This window comes from Argopecten irradians, chromosome 3 (assembly GCF_041381155.1).
Source record: "Argopecten irradians isolate NY chromosome 3, Ai_NY, whole genome shotgun sequence".
Lineage (NCBI taxonomy): Eukaryota > Metazoa > Mollusca > Bivalvia > Pectinida > Pectinidae > Argopecten > Argopecten irradians.
In genome coordinates this window covers 54,745,917-54,762,570 of record NC_091136.1, presented here as the reverse complement: position 1 = coordinate 54,762,570, position 16,654 = coordinate 54,745,917, and the positions used below count along the sequence as shown (strand labels likewise).

At 34.1% G+C, this 16,654-nt stretch overlaps 1 protein-coding gene and 1 long non-coding RNA gene across 5 annotated transcripts in view; one reads left to right on the top strand and one right to left on the bottom strand.

The window, feature by feature from the left end:
• Window positions 1-16,654, bottom strand: part of LOC138319109 (disheveled-associated activator of morphogenesis 1-A-like) — a 56,936-nt gene that overhangs the window by 15,576 nt on the left and 24,706 nt on the right.
• Window positions 114-7,305, top strand: LOC138319113 (uncharacterized). 4 transcript variants are annotated; one of them, XR_011207955.1, is made up of 7 exons: window positions 114-522; window positions 837-923; window positions 1,331-1,834; window positions 2,727-2,798; window positions 3,231-3,271; window positions 3,763-3,829; window positions 6,877-7,305. It is a non-coding gene; the product is annotated as an uncharacterized lncRNA (long non-coding RNA). The 4 variants fall into 4 exon arrangements; XR_011207954.1 differs by having other exon boundaries at window positions 6,835-7,305; XR_011207953.1 differs by having other exon boundaries at window positions 3,760-3,829.

Below are 16,654 nucleotides of genomic sequence, written 5' to 3'. Positions count from 1 at the left end.
AAGAAAGAAAGAAAGAAAGAAGAAAGAAGAATGAAAGAAAAGAAAGAAAGAGAGAAAGAAAGAAGAAAGAAAGAAGAAGAGAAAGAAGACAGAAAGAGAGAAGTCTAAATGTCAATGTGTGATGAATGAAAGCCCCCCTGCGAGGGGACATCTGTTTATATTTAAAAAGGCTGACCCCAAGGCCCCAACCTTGGCAGTCTTCAAATGTTCTGGGGTATTAAAAAATTTTATGAAAAAAAGAAAAAAAAAAAAACAAAAAAAAAAAAAAAAAAGAAAAAAAAACCAAAAAAAAAACAAAACAAAAACAAAAACAAAAAAAAATGAAAAAAAATGTAAATAAAATGTAAATAAAAATGTAAATAAAATGTAAATAAAAATGTAAATAAAAAAATCAGCATGTAATAATTGTTTCAAATATTTTCATATTTTCAGGATAGCGATACCATGAAGAAAGTGACAGTGACACCCGATAGCCGACGTTCCATGATAGCGACCATTAGTAATTAGCAGAGCTTAATTAAGGTATATTCCCTATAAAACTATCATTACCAAAATTGTATAATTAATTTCAGTTCTATTGCAAATGTGCATGTTTTGCAAACTGTCATCAGATAGTCGCTGTTATATTCGCTTTTCATCTGTGGTCAAGTGTTTGTCAGTCCTTTTGTCCATTAATTATTGTTAATGTTACTTAATCTCAAAAAGAAGACAAGGAATTTAATAGTAACTGCAAATTTGATAGGAACTATTACAATAAACAATGTAATCTCCGGTTTAGATCAGCATATATGTTTTCCACCATACTGATTGTTTTCACTATTTCTCCCCAATGGCAGCTCCAGGATTATGACAACGACCAGGAGACAAATGATGGCAGACGTTCCTTGAGAGTGACCATTAATGACGAACAGAGCTCCATTCAGGTAAATTTACTATTAAAACTCAAAGGAAAAGTTATATTTGAATTGTGAAACTAAACTGCAGTGATATTGCCGTGTCTAATTGTCCCCCTCCCTTACCCTCTTCAATCCCAACCAAATCCATTCCACTCCACACTATGATGGTTGGAAGAGAAGTGGTAAAATCGAATTCCTTTTACAAGATACATCAAATACATCAAATATTTAAGTTGGCATTTAGGTCTAGAACATTTGGAAAAGGAAAGATAGGTTAAAATGAAGTATTTAAGAAGAAAAATAAAACAAAAACTTCACATTTTTAATAGAATATTAACTATAAAAATAGACAACAATGCATTGACTGGTCTTATTTATTAAATCATATGTTTACAACCATACTAATGATATCACTATTTTGACCCAAATAACAGATCCAGCATCTGGGCCTTTTGATCCATCAGGATAGTGACAACCATCAGGATTTGATTGAAAAATGGTTCTATGACAATCGTAATCAATTTCATCGTTTTTGTCTCTAACAGCGGCGCTCGCTCCAAAAGGATAAACGTACAATACTAGAGTGTTCTGGTATAGGGCGGGATTACTTTTCTAGACGGAAAGACAGAAAATAGGTAATTTGTCCCCGTAATTATCGGCAACCTTTCCGACTTATAGTTAACGTAGACACTTTAAAGGGTAGTGCTGTGCTGTTGGGGACAACTGCATTGAATTGACTGTGCGATTGCTGTAGAACCTTTGTCCTTCAATCAGAAAATGGAACTGTCATCACAAAAAGTCCGCCTGGATTACCATTGGGGCACCTGTGACCAAAATCCACAAGTCCAGACTTGAAAGTTGCCTTCCAGTGCCAAATGAAGCGGAAAATTCGAAGGAAGGAAAAATAACGAACAAGAATCCTTTGTTACCAAAATGAGGTAGGTCAGATCTTGCTAATGAGGAGAAATGGGTTAGGAAATGTGAAAATGACATTAACGAAGGAATGTCAATGAACAAAGCACAGGTGAAAATGGAGGGAAAATGAAACTTGTTAAAATGAACATGTTTGACACAAAGGTGTGGTCCAATTATCAAATACATTATTCAGTTAAAAATAATGTGACAGAAGTCATTGCTGTTAGAATCATTATAATGAATATCTGAATTAAGAATTGAAGATCTTTAAGTTTCAGTTGGCATTCAAAGCCAAGATGAATGCCGACTGGACACAGACGAATTCCATGAAGAGCGTACTTTACGTTTCATGTTGAATTGTCTTAGATTGTCTCCCCCTTAATTGATATCAATATTCTCTTGGTTTTTGGTTAAAATTCGTTTCTGACATGGGGAAATAATCAAAAATAAAAAAAAAAATAAAGAATCACAGATAGGTGACCTTCTTAAAAATCAAAACCAGTGTTCAGGTTGTCATTGTCCTATATATGTACTGAGATCAGCAGGTAGGTGTGACAAATAATGCGTTGTGATGTGACGGTTACATAATACACTTTTCCTTAGACTTTATCTATGTTTTTCTTGAGATGCAAACACCTTTGTTTATTTGTAAACAAAAGGGCTGTGGAGGTTCCCTCCATGCAACACTAAATATTTAAATATTTCTATATTTTTATTAAGGTTGAATCTGTTTCTGTCTGGGATTGTCTCCCCTTGATTAATATCAATATCCTCTGTTTCTTTCTAATCAGAGAGATTACCAAATATATACTAAATATAAAACAAAAACTGATCAATACCATTTCAGTAATTAATATATGATAATTGCTAAAAATCAATTTCATTGTCAATTCACTGTTCATCTTTTTTCTTCAGTTTGTCCGCGGCTTGATGTTTGAGGCTGATATTTGAGTTCAAAAGAATTTGGTAAACAGATCATAATTACAGGTAGGATATATCTAATTAGTGTACTTTACTTCTGAGGTAAAAACTGAATAATCATTTTCTGCTAATTACAGTTAGATTAGGTGAACACATCCTTTCTGGTAAATTCTATATATTTTCGTAAGTCTCCTTGTTTCTAATCATCACTTGTAATGTGGTCATTTAAAACAAGATTCTATTTCTTATTATGTAGAATGTTGCTATAATTACAAGCTTTATACTATTTATCTGTGGTCCAGGTTCGTCCGTCCTTTTGTCCATTAACAATAATTGTAATTATTGTTCATGTTATTTCTCAAAAAGAAGACAAGGAATTTAATAGTAACTATGAATTTTGATAGAAACTTCAACAATAAACAATGTATTCACTGGTTTAAATCAACATATATGTTTTCCACCATACTGATTGTTTTCACTACTTCTCCCCAATGGCAGCTCCAGCATAGTTTGGAGACTTTTGCTGGCAATCCAAAATGGTAAGTATCTCAAAAGGATATCTCCATCAGATTAGTGACAACCATCAGGATAATGAGTCCGTGACATCATCAGGATAGCAACAACCGATGGCAATCATTCCTCGATAGGGACCATTTGTTGTATATGAATTGTAAAGTTCTATTGGGAAAATACGATCGATATAGGTTATCCTCACCAAATAAAGTATCATGTTAAATAATTTTAAATATTTTTCATTTGCCCTTCCAACATCCCTACCCCCATTCCCAATCCCAACCAGTGACATCTAAATCCAGGACGACAGAAGAGATGTTGTAAAATGTCTTTTTATAAGAAAAATATCCACAATGATTTTGAATTGTAATTGTATAACTGGAACCTGAATTAAAATTAACAAGCGTCCAGAGGCGAGCTTTTTTATGATATTGTTATGATAATGATTAAAATAATTTTATTTTTTAATTAATTTGTTTTATTTATTATACTATATTTTTTTCATCGTAATAAGCAGGATAGTGACAACCAATGGCAGACGTTCCTTGATTGTGGCCATTAGTGATGAACAGAGCTCCATTCAGGTAATAATAGTCTTTATTTCCTCCAAACTGAATATTACAACATCACATTATAATAATGTGTATGTAAATAAAGGCATAATATGCTATATTAAAATTATGAGAAAAACATTTTGCAAAACAATTTTGTTATTAAACATGTAGTAGTAAGTACATCTGTTTTATGTTACATTTAGTCAGATTATAGAGATATTGACAAATGAATATTCAAGTAATTGGTGAATAAATAACTTTGTTAATAATATACAACTACAATTTAATAGATTAGTTATTGTAGACAGAGAACATGTTGTAAATATTTATTACACAGACCAAATTTTCGGAGGCTGCAGTATGTTAAGCGTTGTGCCATTTAGTAACTTTTTATAGTGCTATCTCACTGGAGCATCTCACTAAAGATACCAAACAAGCACACCCAACCTTTTACATTATACTGACAACGTCAAACCAGTCCTCCCACTCTCTTTACCACTTTATAGACTATGGTGTCTTGGCCAGGGGTAAAAAAAGGGTTTGTGTCAAAGGAGGCTCGGAAGAAGCATTGTAGCACATTTATTCATTCAAAAGAAGAAAACCTATTTTTTCATCAAAACAGAAACCTCCATAATTTTAAAATAATGTTAAGTTTTATAATATAATCATATTATTATTGCAGAAGATAAAATTCTAAATTCTTTTCTCTGCTTTTATTTTCCAATTATACAATTACATGTAGTAATATTTTCCAAATAATGAAGAATTTTAGATTATAACAATAAAGACACGTTTGTTAATGTGATGGTTTAGTCTATAAGAGCCAGTAGGATCATTTTTAGCTCTTGCATTAACCAGTATATTTTTGAAAATCATTCTTATAATGAATAATCTTCCAAATTTCCTGCAGATAGCCATTGTAGTAAACAAACTATCTGATATCATGTCTTGTTTTTTGAGTACCTGTAACTTGTTTTCCAAATTTTGTTTTATAGAATATAGAAAAGTACAGTTCTTTAATCCTTATACTAACTCTACAAGACATTGACGAAAAACCTCCCAACTGACAGGACACAAACGACTAGACTGGACCGACATGGGAGGCGCGTACGAACTGACCCTATCATTAAAACTACTAATTCACATTCTCACTACAAAGGACTTCTTTCCTATATTCTATAGTTAATAATATAAACATAAATTTCAAAATTGTATATATTATTGTTTAGTGATTAATTTGTTAGTTTAATGAAATAAAGTAAGTTAATTGAAAACAAAAAAATAAATTGAAAAATTTGATTGGAAATAAGTGTTAATTTCAAATTTTATTCTTCTACAAATACTGGTTTGAGCTATTATGACCATCTGTCTTGTAGACCAGAACAGGAAAATCATGGTAATACAATAATCATTGAATTATCAACATGATGGGAATTTTGACAGAAGACCAAGATGTAGCAAGAATTATAACATTATGTCATTGATAACGATTTTCAATTAAGCAGTTATCTTCCTTCTAAATATCACCTAGATGTCAATATTTTCAATCCTAAATTTATAACAACATTTAATCAATATAGTGAACAAAAAATTACAAACTTAGATTATGGAGGTTATAACTGTTATTTTGAAATAAGTACATTTAATTTATGAATAATTTCAAAAGATGCACCCTGTTCAGCATAATTACATGTGTCGTTTAAGAGTTTGCAGAGCTTGCATTGAGGCATCTGTCAATAATCAAGCGTCTACACAAAACAAACCATAAGTTGTCTCCCTTATCATGAAGTTAAAAAATGAACCTGCCATCTTAAGGAATCAACTTTATTTGTTTTCAATTTTCTTTAGAGCGAGACCGTATCATGGTAGTTTAATGTGCAATGAGTGATCATTTTGAGGCAGGTTCCATACAGTACTAGAACAGTATCTGAAATAGGAATTTCAGTAGTACATATTCACTGTGTCTCTTGATAATTTAACTATTTTGTACAATTGGTACTGTCTCCACAATATTATTATACAAATTCTAAACGTTCTAAATTAGAAAATATTTTGTCGAAGTACTGTCCCACAATCTATAAAGCTTATTATTTTGTTTCAAAACTATCAGGTTTTCATTTTAACATTTTAATGAAGCTAAAAATAATTATAATTTTTAACAAAAGTAGCTGAAAAAAATAACAACTTTTTTATAGTCATAAAAAATCAAGCACACTGACCCTCTATTTTCATGATTGTTTTAGAAACAACAACTTGTTTTCTTTTGAACTGCACTTTTTTCTGTGAAGCGCTGAATCTGTGAAAATTGTAAAAAAAAAATACCCCAAAAAACAAAAAATATTTTCATCTTCAAAATTTAACAGGTATAGGAGCAATATATATACAAGTTCAAATTCTATATTCTTTTCCTGTTTTCGGATTGTATAAGTTCTGCAAAAATTTAACATGCTTAGTCTTTCATAATAATAATTCAGTATAGAATGACCTTTAATGCCACCGCCACAATTCGCATCAAATAAGTATCTGATTCATACTATGTAAAAGCTCAAAACCAAGCACACAATCTGACTATCATATTCTTTTTATTCCATTGTCAACTTTGATATGAACTCCTTTTTCCAAAAATCTATACTAGAAAAACAGTTAAGTCTTAAAAAAAAAAAAAAAAATTCACCAGAGCATCCTTAAAAGCTTTAAAATATTTCAATACAATATACCTAATTATCAGATCATGGTCGGATTAGAATGTCAGTGGTCTGAAGTCTGTGAGAAATATGGCTTGTTGATTGACATTCGGACAAATGGCAAATTTCTGGATTTCTATAAATTCCAGATGTATGGTGTGATATCTACTTCTATATATACAGTCATTATAATTTAATCATCAGAATGTTTGTTTTAAGTTGCAAATGTTCTAGTTCAATTTCAAAGAATTTTATTGACAAATATCAGAGATTTAAATATCAAAGTGATTAGACAGCATGCAGGCATTGTCTATATTTGTGCAGGAACTAATGGTGTTTTCTCTGTTGTAGAATTTGGAATGATTTCTGTGTATATAAGTTGCAATGTTCTAGACTTGGTGTAGGATCCTAGAGGACCAGCATACATTGGACCTAACTTTACGGAGATGTCCTATTTTGGAGGTTACAGTGTTTATACAGTGTCTACAGATGTTTCTTGGATGTCCACTGGGTGTTTATTCGTTTTAAGACTGTTTAATAAAGACTATCTTATTTGTTAATATTTAATAAAAACTATCTTATTCGGTCATGTTAAATATAAGGACTATCTTATTTGGTCATATTTTTGTTTTCGCGGCCTTCTTAAATCCAGCATTTGAAATCTTAAGCATTGAGTGCTGGTGCACCTCCTGCTAACCTGCACTGCAGGATTTTCAGGTTGGGTGGCTCGCTTGGTTTCATAAAAAGACTTGGGACTCAGACATGTACATTATACTCGTCCATTAATACCAATCCATCAGCCTAATACAGCGTTCAAAAGAATGTCAGTCTTGTGTTCTTATTTCGATTAAAATATTTAGAAATGACATAATTTATATTTGGATAAGGTACGAAGCAGAACATACATATCTTGTCTACACTGTCGGAGTAACTTATTTGGCCAAACTTAATTTAGATCTTAAAGATATTTGTTTATAAGTATCCAGTGTAATCTTGATCCTTATAAACGAATGTCGTGTGTAATCTGTGTTAACAGTTCATCTCCCTGTTTTACTCTCTGATGCAGTGAGAGAGTAAACTCGCGCACTAATTAGGACGACGGCGGGAAACATAAGACGACCCGCGTTATGAAAATCAACATTTATTTTAACTTCGAAACAAAATTGCCAATTCAATTTTAAAGTAAATAGTCTGGCAAAGGAAAACTAAAGTCTGTAATATTAGTGCTAATAATATATCCAGTATAATTTCTTAAGAAATAGAAAAATAAAATTTCCATCAAAATTGATCTGCACACGAAGAAATTAATTTACATTATAGGAATCCTAAACCGTCCTATGTCTGTGTCACAGGGACCTGGCACAAATTTTTTTTACTAACAGTATACATATATATACAGTGCTTTTCCATAAATTCAATGGTCAACACTTAACAGATGTTTACTGTTATTTTGATATACTATACAAGGACTTTTGGAAGGCCAATGAGTGCTTTTAGACTGGTTTTCTTTGTCAGACTATTTCACTTTACATGTGCGGTTCTTTCAAATGTTGCAGTGTTAATAAAGGTCTAGGTATATTTCTCCTTGATGTGCAATTTCTATCTATTTCGCCTTTTTTAAAAAGGAAGAAAGGACCTAAAATGATAATTTCTAACAATATTCTGGGTTTGTGTCAAAGGGACTCCTTGTATCCACCATTTGAACGTATTTTTGATTTTTTAAACATTTTTGCTAATGAAAAAGAATTCATTCTTTATTATGCCCCGCGAAACGCGTTCAAATACTTTTTGGGACCAATTACAACTTTCTATAGACACTGCCTTCCAAGAAACTCCACACATCAGTGGTCTCACATCTGTATAGTTGGCGATATAAATGTTGACCTTTTAACTGTCGGAAATTCACACAAAATCTACGATATATTGTCCATACATTTCACCTCACCAATGTCATTGATAGACCGACAGTGTAGCGATCACAAAGAAATTAATAGAAATAGGGACTGAATGTTAAGCTAGCAAATTATGGTATAGGCGGAAAATTGCTAAATTGGTTGAAAAATTACATCAGTAATCGGAAACAACATGTTTTTGTAGGAGATAGTAAATCTTCCGTCAAATCTACAAATTCTGGTGTCCCCCAAGGTTCAGTATTTGGTCCGTTCCTTTTTATATTGTATATTGATGATATTTCTGACAACCTCGAAAGTCTGTCTAAATTATTTGCTGATGATACTTCCTTGCTATGCTCTGGGGAATAAATTTTGGAAATAAAAACTAACATTAACGACGACCTTATGAAAATTCAAAATTGGGCAAATAAATGGTTGGTAACTTTTAACCCCCAAAAGACGGAGGCTTTACTTATTTCTAATACGGAACATTATTTTCACCTAATCGATATCAAATTCAATATTGTAAGTGTAGATTTTGTAGATAACCATAAGCACTTAGGAGTGACTTTGGAGGCTAATTGTAAATGGAATCAAAGCAGAAAAATTAGAAAAAAGACATGTTTGTCCCCCTGGGGAATAGGGGGGGGGGGGGCAATTGTAATTTCATTACCATTATTTCCAATATTCAGATTTTCCTTGGATACTGGTATCTTACCAAAACAGTGGAAATTAGCTTTAGTCATGCCATCCTTTTAAAAGTGAGATAAGCATAATTCTACTAACTATAGACCTATATCTCTTTTTAAGTACAATAAGAACAGTTTTTGAAAGATTTGTAGTCAAATATCTAAACAATTGGTACTTACTTCATACTTCACTCATATACAAATATCAGTCAGGTTTTCAACCTGGACATTCATCATCTCACCAACTTATTGAAATCTACCATTCCCTATGTGAAAATATTGAAAAAATGCACTCAACATGTTTAGTTTTCTGTGATATTTCCAAAGCATTCGATCGTGTGTGGCACAGGGGACTGAATGTTAAACTAGCAAATTATCACATAAAAAAAAAGAGTGACCTCCCCTGATTGAGTATGGACGGCTTTCGCTCACCTCTGATAAAAATGTGAAGAAATCCCATTAGACGGATCACGGAGGACGTATAAGTTTGGAGAACATGCGGGAAAAGATAAGTGCTAGCAAATGAGTCATTTATATCATTGCAATACCCTGTAAACTCTTACATATTGGTTCTTCAACTTCAAAGCCTTTGTGTACCTGTGATCACCCATGCGTATAATCGGTGTAAACAAACTACTGCACGAGTATTTACGTTACATACATGTACGGGCCATACACATCCACTCCTGAAAGATACAGTAAACGGAATCGCTCTGAACTCTCGTCCACTACAACCCCGTCCCCATCATTGGCTAGAGACATTAAACGGACCAAATCCACTGATTTTCTTAACGAGAGTAACATCAGTCCTACGTCCTCTAGATCATCTGTAGCTCCGAATATGTCATCAGACCCATCTATACCGGCACCTTGCGAAAATGGTCAGCAGTTTCTTGCTAATCAAACCCCTTTCTCAAATCAGTTCCAGCAGCAGCTGATGATGAACGCACTGACGTCTCAAGGGGTCATTCCCCAGTAGTTTATTCAGCCTAATAGTAGTATATCCGACTCGGACATAGACCGTATTGCCAAAGCTGTCCGGAGTTTATTACTTGATGATATAAACGCCATCGTCCAAAACCAAATTGCTCCTTTGACTGCTCGTGTCAAATCACTTGAAACAGATAATGAAAATCTCAGACACCAAATCGATGACCTAGAGCAATATGGTCGTCGACCATTAGTCAGATTTTCTGGTTTCCCTGAAAATGAGCGTGAAAATACCACCGACATCGTGCTCCAGGCTACTGCCGCTTGTGGGATAAATTTGGGTCCAGAAGATGTCGAACGATCTCATCGGGTAGGGAAATTCGGTTCAAACCAGTCTAAGCCACGCCAAATTATCATGCGTCTTCGCTCTGTGGACACCAAGTTTCTTCTGCTGAAATCCGCCAAAAACTTTCGAAAAAATGAAAACTATAAACATATATCGGTTAATGAAGATCTGACAAAACTACGCAGCCAACTCGCCTATTTCGCCAGACAGACTGTCAAAAACGGTCGTGCTTCTCAGACCTGGACCACAAATGGAAAAGTCATGATCAGAGACCGAAATGAGCGCGTGTTCACCATCAAAACGGAACGAGACCTCACTGCATTTGGCCATGTCATGGACACTTGACCTCTGACTATCAGATTACACGGAACATGTATAATAATGTAGCAGGTAGTAGACCATTCTGGTCTGCAGTACACATGGACTTTAGTGTACACCGCTACATTACAGCTACATCTATACTGTTACCTATCTCGATGCAGTGATGACTTTGTAATGATTCGTAAATTGCCTTTCACAATTATGGAAAATAACAATGTGATATGCTTTATCTACTGTATGCTACAAATACACTACGATTATATGTCATGCCAAACCATGTATGTTGAGCAGTGGTTGTATTAAGTAATACATATATATATTAAATGGTGTAGGCATGTTACATATTTATGCACACAATTAACCATGTCGATTGATGTATGTTTTACATATATTTACGTCACATGTGATATACGTATGTTGTACATTATATTTACGTCACCAGAGATATGTATGTTGCACGTTATATTTACGTCACAAGAGATGTATGTTGTGCGTTATATCTACGTCATAAGTGATATACGTATGTTGTACGTTATATCTACGTCACATGTGATATACCTATGTTGTACGTTATATTTACGTCACAAGATATATATGTATGTGTACGTTATATCTACGTCATAAGTGATATACGTATGTTGTACGTTATATCTACGTCACATGTGATATACGTATGTTGTATGTTATATTTACGTCACAAGATATATGTATGTGTACGTTATATCTACGTCATAAGTAATATACGTATGTTGTACGTTATATCTACGTCACATGTGATATACCTATGTTGAACGATATATTTACGTCACAAGATATATGTATGTTGTACATTATATCTACGTCAAGAAATGCACGTAAGCCGTGCGTTATACCTACGTTAAATGTATGTATGTTGTACGTTATATCTACGTCAAGAAATGCACGTAAGTCGTGCGTTATACCTACGTTAAATGTATGTATGTTGTACGTTATATCTGCGTCAAAAGATGTAGGTTTGTTGTACGTTATATCTGCGTCAAATGATGTATGTATGTTGTACGATATATTTACGTCAAGAAATGCATGTAAGTCGTGCGTTATATATACGTCACTTCAACAATTCAAAGTGATATACAGTACGTATGTTGTACGTTATATCTAAGTCACAAGTGATATGTATGTTGTACGTTATATCTACGTCAAGAAATGCATGTAAGTCGTGCGTTATATCTACGTCACTTCAACAATTCAAGTGATATACAGTACGTATGTTGTACGTTATATGTACGTCAAATGATGTATGTATGTTGCACTTTATATCTATGTCAAGAAATGCATTTATCACAAATCCGCCTTTTATCCAGTGATTTTTGTTTTCATCAAGGTCAATTGAATATGTATGTTGTACATTATATCTACGTCATGTATGTATGTATGTATGTATGTATGTATTGTATGTATGTATGTATGTATGTATGTATTGTATGTATGTATGTATGTATGTATGTATGTATGTATGTATATGTATATATATTACATATATACAATGTATATATATTCCTCGTTGCCCCTACACTACAAAAAGTTATTTTACCCCTCTTATTTCTAGTTACCAAGCATTATATTACTATACCCTGAGCGTTCCCCTCCTCCATATACTAAGTATGTTATCGTGCACTTTCTGTCCTCCGGATCCCTCTTTCATTCTTATTAAACTCCAAATGTTTTCTATTCTTGCTTTCTCTGTTTCCTCCTCTGCTAGGAATCATCTTTCCCCCACCCCTTTCTTCCAATCTTACATTTTTTTCTATCCTCCCCCCTCCCCCCTTCCTTTAGATTTACTGAATGTTTTTATAGTTCCTTCTCCCCTTACCCCAACCCCACCCCTTGTTGCTCAACATGTATCTGACTTCATCTTTAAATCAAGACACCTATTCTGGCACTTCATTTTTTCTTCTCTTTAACCCCGGGATTACATAATGCCAATTAATGTATCTCTCTACCGTGCTAGGATTGGTGTCTTCAACAACTGTGTACAGACGGCAAAATTTATCTCTCTCGTGAACGATTACTATTTCTAGTTTATCCCTTCATATTTTACACTTGTATAAGTGTTGCATCTCTCTATAAAATGTAGTCGAAGATATTCCCTCTTCTGGTTTGCTTATTTCATAACAGATACTGTCAGTCTTATCTCGATATATTATGCATTTATCACCTTGAGAATATCCGGTGATATTGAATTAAATCCAGGTCCCTTATCTACTAGTTCATTGAGCTCGTCTCTGTCCTCTAATCCAAGTACCCAGTTCTGCACCGACAGGTATTCCTTTGTTCATCTGAACGTTCAAAGTATCAAACATAAGCTCGATGTCCTGTATACTGAGCTCAATACTTTTTCTATATTATCATTTACCGAAACTTGGTTAAGTGACGATGACATCTCTTCCAACTTAAATTTACACGGTTACTCAGACCCTTTCTACCACTGTAGGCCCGATCGAGTGGGTGGTGGAATATCTGTCTATGTGAAAGTAAATATATCTGCTAAACGTAGGCGTGATCTGGAGCTGCCTACTGTTGAAAGTGTTTGGCTTGAACTTGTTTTGGATGGAGAGAAATACCTATATGGTACATTCTATAGACCTCCTAACTCCCCTGTAATCATTTGGTCCCATATCTCACAGTCTATTGAAAATGCGTTTAATACTGGTATATCTAAAATTGTAATAACAGGCGACCTCAATGCTAATTTGTTAGTCGATCGTCAATCATCTTACTTGCGTGATATACTTTTTTCGTTTAATTTAACACAACTAGTAGAAGACCCAACATTCTATACGGAGGCTTCTACATCTCTACTTGATATAGTTTGTACTAATGACGCTAATATAATAAGTAAATGTACTGTTGGCGAAAGTTTTCTCGACCAGCCGTTAAGATACCATTGCCCAACGTATTGTTCCTTTAATATTGTTAAGCCAGAGCAGCACACATTTAAACGTAACATATGGCTTTTTGACCATGGTAACTATCCATTATTTAGGGAGAAACTGAGTGCAGTTAATATTGGGAAAATTTTATTGATGTCGATGACATTAATTTCTCGGTAGAACATTTCATAGGTACTTTACTAGCCATTGCTAAATCTTGTATTCCTAATAAAACTGTAACAGTCAGATCTGACGACCCTCCCTGGATGTCTAATGATATACGTAGACTTATTCGCAAACGGAAACGCACTCATAAGAGAGCTAAACGTACCATGAACAACACTCATTGGTTAGCATTCCGCCAGATTCGAAATAAATGTGTAAATACTATAAAGAAGGCTAAAATTCAGTATATTGATAACTTATGTGGAAAAATAAAAAGACCCTCGAATCTTAGTGCAAAAGATTGGTGGAAAACTGTTAATCTTTTATTACCAAACTCTGGCAAATTCTGTATACCTCCACTGACCATTAATGACACTGTAGTCACAGATGACTTTCTGAAAGCTAATTTGTTTAATGACTTTTTCTGTTCCCAATCACAGATTGATGAAACTAATGCTAACCTCCCAACTATTAATAACGAAACTAACGCTATTTTGTCCACTATAAATATAACACAGCTGCTGACGTTAAAGACGCTATACTATCTCTTGACTGTTCCAAAGCTATTGGTCCAGACCTTGTGAATCCTCGCTTACTTAAAGAAGCAGTAGATGTTTTATGTATCCCATTAAGTTCTCTATTTAATAAATCTCTTAATTCAAGTGTATTTCCTTGTGACTGGAAAGCTGCGAATGTTACTCCAGTACATAAAAAAGATAGCAAGTCTATTTTGACTAATTATAGACCAATTTCTTTGTTGTCCATTGTAGGTAAATTGATGGAAAGGTGTGTTTTCAAACACGTATATAATTTCTTATTTACCCATTCCCTTCTGTCACCCTATCAGTCAGGGTTTAAACACGGCGACTCACCGACCTACCAGCTTCTTTCAATCATTTATGACATATACTCTTCTTTAGATAAAGGTAAAGAAATACGATTGGTCTTTTGCGACATTAGCAAGGCCTTTGATCGTGTTTGGCACAAGGGTCTTCTTTGTAAACTATCTAGTTTTGGAATCCGGGGTTCTCTGCTTTTATGGTTTGAGGATTATCTGCGTAACCGAAAGCAAAGAGTTGTAATTAATGGTAAAAAAATCTGATTGGTCAGAAGTCAAGGCAGGTGTTCCACAAGGTTCTATACTTGGCCCACTTTTATTCTTAATCTTCATTAATGACATTGTAAAAAATATCAACTCTATTATCAAGCTTTTTGCTGATGATACTTCTTTGTATGTTATTATTGATTCTCCCAGGATAAGCGCAGAAATTTTGAACACTGATCTAAATAAGATCCACGAGTGGTCACAGAAGTGGTTGGTCAACTTCAATCCCGGTAAAAACTGAAACTTTACTAATAAGTAGAAAAATTCCGAATCCCATTCATCCCCCCTTGACTATGAATAACACTATCATTACTGAAGTCAAAACACATAAGCACCTAGGTGTATTTCTATCGAGTAATGGGGATTGGAAAGACCATATCAACTATTTAATAACTAAAACGTCACCTAAAATAAATATCTTGCGGTCATTTAAATTTACATTAGACCGTTTTTGTCTACAAACATTATATTTTACCCTAATAAGACCTATTCTCGAATATAGTGATATTGTCTGGGATTGTCTTACAAAGGCTCAATCCGACCTTTTGGAAGACATACAGTTGGAAGCAGCACGTATTGTTACTGGTGCCACTAAGCTGACAAGTAGAGTAAAACTTTATACCGAAACTGGCTGGCTTCCCCTCCAGCGAAGACGCGAACAACATAAAAATAATCCAGTTTCACAAAATGGTCCATGGACTGGTCCCTCAATTCCTTCATGATATACTTCCTCCGCGAAACAGTAGAATACATGACCACAATACTCGTGTTTGTAATAACTTCCGTCCTATTGCCTGTCGCTCCAGTTTATATCAGAAATCTTTTTTGCCTTCCGTAATCAGCCTTTGGAACTCCCTACCCGAATTGATAAAACGAGACCCTTCTATATCTAGACTAAAAGGACATCTAAACGAATCCAATATTAAAATTCCTCTCTTTCTAATATTGTGTGTATTGGCTACAATTCCATCATGTCTAGAGTGTATGGTATTGGAGGTGCAAAGACACTATCTATGTTTTCTTCACTGTTTCCGCAGAAATCTTGTAATAATCAGTCCTTCATTGTCCATGCTGGTGTCGGGCAGATGATAACCAATAGGACAAGTTTCCTTCATTATCAATGTCTCGCTACTTACTGCTTAACATTGCAGATCACGTGCTTATAAGGAAATTACATGTCCTGAGGAATTCACATGCTCAAATAATTTTGTTGTTCGACATAGATGATGATATTGATCAATATAAGTGAAAATGTCCGAATTACTCATGCATGTGTTCAAAGTTTCGTAATAAACAATAAGCTGCATAAAGATAGATTTTACTAAACCATTCACATTATACTGTGTAAACGATTGTAGTTTTAAATGTATGCTGATTATCATATTGTCTATGTGTCCTCAGCTTTGGGGGCAACCCCAGCCTGTTTCAGCCAGTCCTGCTACAGATCGCATTCCATAACTTTTGCACTCTTTAAGTTTATTATGATTTAATATCACTTCGCTCAAGTTTGGGCAACAATCTCTCCTCTCCCCACACCCACCCCCACCCCATAACCACCCACACCCTTCTCGCCCCATTCCCGAATAATTAAATACATCCAGTTATTTATTGTTTTTCGAATTATGTGAAATATACTGTCAAATACTTACCACTCTATCAACATGCCTCCGACCATAAACTAATGCCTGTTCTATTTCTGGAGAAGATAATGTATATAATTATGTAAAACTTGTTTACCGGAATCCAAACCATGAGAATTGTATTATGCTGTATGTCTCTCAAAAGAAAACGAAAATAAAGTTTATATCAAC